The sequence below is a fragment of the Lipotes vexillifer genome, unplaced genomic scaffold, assembly GCF_000442215.2.
Source record: "Lipotes vexillifer unplaced genomic scaffold, Lipotes_vexillifer_v1.1 scaffold1417, whole genome shotgun sequence".
Lineage (NCBI taxonomy): Eukaryota > Metazoa > Chordata > Mammalia > Artiodactyla > Lipotidae > Lipotes > Lipotes vexillifer.
This window is the reverse complement of record NW_006778171.1, coordinates 307737-310979: the sequence shown is the minus strand read 5'-3', so window position 1 is coordinate 310979 and position 3243 is coordinate 307737.

Below are 3243 nucleotides of genomic sequence, written 5' to 3'. Positions count from 1 at the left end.
AAATGAGATTCTGGTCCAGCAGCAGCTCGGGGAGGGCCAGAGTCTGCCTTACTAACCAGCTCCCCAATGGTGCCCATACCGCTGGATCTTGGACCAGCTCGGAGGAGAGAGGAGTTACCAGACTATAGCGCTTCACCATATAGCCCTTCCGATGCATGAAAGACAGCTGCTCTCTGCGGAGCCCTTCCTGGGAGCCCGGGAACATGCTGAGGGCTTTGCATGCAGCCCCTCGTTTGATCTAGTAATAGCCCCCTTTTACAGATGAGGAAACTGAGGCGTAGGAAATTAGGGACTTGCCAAGTCATGGAGCTGAGGGATGTGGAGAGCTGGAGTCTGAACCCAGGCGGTCTGATGCCAAGACCAAGGCTGAAAGCAGCAAAGGAGGAAAAGGGATAACATTTTCTGGGCAACTGCGTGTATCAGGCCAGTGTTGTTTAGTTCATCATCGCCTCTAATCCTTACAATAGTCCTGCGGTGGACTTGTGAGTGTCCTCAATTTATAGAAAAGGAAACTGAGCAGTGGAGTGGCTCCATCAACAGCCCAGAGTTAGTCACTGCCGAGTGGCAGGGCTGAGCCCAGCTCCCTGATGTCCACGCTGGGAGCTCTCCAGCTATCCACCTGGGCGCAGTCTTGGAGCAGAGCACAGAGCTGGTGCCGCTCAGTGGCCTGGCTGGCCCATGGCCCTCCTGTCACCCTGCCAGCTGTCCCTGTCCCGCCATAAGCCCTGTGTTACTTTCCTACAGCTGCTGGAACAAATTACCACCACTGGCTGGCTTGAAACAACAGAGCTGTATTCTCTTTTTTTTTTTTAATTTTATTTATTTATTTTTTTTGCGGTACACGGGCCTCTCACTGTTGTGGCCTCTCCCGTTGCGGAGCACAGGCTCCGGACACGCAGGCCCAGTGGCCATGGCTCACGGGCCCAGCTGCTCAGCAGCATGTGGGATCCTCCCGGACCCGGGCACGAACCCGCGTCCCCTGCATCGGCAGGCGGACTCTCAACCACTGCGCCACCAGGGAGGCCCAGAGCTGTATTCTCTTACAGTCCTGGAGGTCAGAAGTCTGAGGTCAAGTTGTTGCAGAGTCTCTTCCGGCTTCCGGTGGCTCCTTGGCTGTGGCCGTGTCACTCTAATCCCGCCTCCATCATCACATGGCTTCTCCTCTGTGTCTGAGTCTATGTCTCTTCTCCTTTGATAAGATATGGGATTAGGGCCCATCCTACTCAGCATCATCTCATCCTAACTAATGACATCGCAAAGACCCTATTTCCAAATAAGGTCACATTCTAAGGATCCGGGTAGACGGGAATTTTGGGGGATGCTACTCAATCCAGTACAAGCCCACCATCTGCTCTCGACCCCAGGCTGTAGCACAGAACAAGAGGACAGGAGAGGCTGGGGGAGCCACTGGCAGTCCCCACAGTGCTCAGAGCTCTGTCACATATGGGGCCAGCTGTGCCATTCCATCCTAACCAAACAGGGACTTTTGCTCTGGTTTGGTTCATTGTCCTTTCTAGAATTTCCCCTCCAGGCCTTTTGCCCCTGCCTGTGGTTGGGAGCTGCCAGGCTGCTGCTGTGCTTATAAGAGGTCAGAAGCAAAGAGTATGAACAGGCAACGGGGGAGAAATGTCACCCACAGGAGGACATGTCACTAGTTAACAAGCCTGGAAATGTGTTCATCCCTCCGGTGGTCAAACAAATACAAACAGACACAGGATACCATTTCTTGTCCTTCAAATTAGTGAAAGAGTTTTGTTTTTGTTTTTTAATGGTAATCGTCAATGCTGGCAATGATTTTGAAACAGTCACTTTCATACAATGCTTATGGCCCCTTTTGGAAAGTAATGTGATAGCGTTTCCCAAGAGCTGCCAAAAGACGCATGCCATTCCATTCAGTGATTCAACTTCTAAACATCCCTCCTAAGGAAATAATCAGAGAAGTGGTCAAATATTTTGTTCAAAGATGTTATTACAACATTTTTTAAAAAATCATGGTAAAAAATAAATTGGAGATAGCTTAAATGTCTAACCATAGGGGATTGATTGAGTAAACAATGGCATATCAGCTTGATAGAAAAATGTTTACAGAGTTTGTACTAACTTGGAAGAATGCGATGCTAAGTGAAAGAGGATACACAATTGTATATCCAGCAGGACCGCAAATGTGTACAAAATTGTGCAGAAAGAAAGGATTTGATGTGCTTGTGATAATGAACCTCTTCAGGGAGACTACGTCTCCCTGGAAGAGAAAAAAACCCCAAGTTGGCAAGGGGACTGTCTCTGGGACAGAGGTGGGACCTGGGGTAGGGGGTGGGTGGTCACAGCCTAAAAATTATCCCCCAAGACGAGGAGCGCATAGATGGATGTGAGGTTTTGAAGGGTTTCGGGCAGGTACCATGGCCACACTGACCCCCACCTCCCTTCCCCACTGGTCTCCTGGTCTGCCCCATCACTTCCCTCCATCCTCCACCCCGCAGGCAGAGTGATTTTTCCAAAACACAAACCCAGTCATCTCACTCCCATGCCACAGACCCTTCAATAGCTCCCCACTGACGACAGGATAAATCCAGGCCCAAGTTGGAAGACCAGGTGCTTCCCAGTCAGCTCACCTGTCTCCCCAGCCTCACCCTTCTTGCCTCCAGCCATAAGCCATGCTCTTCCATTCCTCTGTGCCTTTGCTCATGCTCTTCCCTCTACCCAAAATCCACTTCTTTTTCATTTCCTCCTAGTAAACTCCTACACATCCTTCAAAACCCAAATCAGTTACCACCTCCTCTCTGATCTTTTCTCTGACTGTCCCCAAGTGAGTTGGAGTTTCCCTCCTCTGCTCCCACAATCTCTTATGCCCCCCCATCCCCATCCCAGCTCTCACCTGCTCTTACACTGTAATGATTTATTTGGCATCCTGCCTCCTTCTCCAGGCTGTGAATTCCTGAAGGGCAAGGTCACTTCTTCATCTAGAATCTTCAGAGCCCAGTATTGGAGCCAGCCCACAATAAAAACCCATTGAACGGGCTTCCCTGGTGGCGTAATGGTTAAGAATCTGCCTGCCAATGCAGGGGACACGGGTTCAAGCCCTGGTCCGGGAAGATCCCACATGCCGTGGGGCAACTAATCCTGTGCACCACAATTAGTGAGCCTGCACTCTAGAACCCGCGAGCCACAACTACTGAAGCCCGCAGCCTTAGAGCCCGGGCTCCACAACAGGAGAAGCCACCGCAATGAGAAGCCGGCACACCGCAA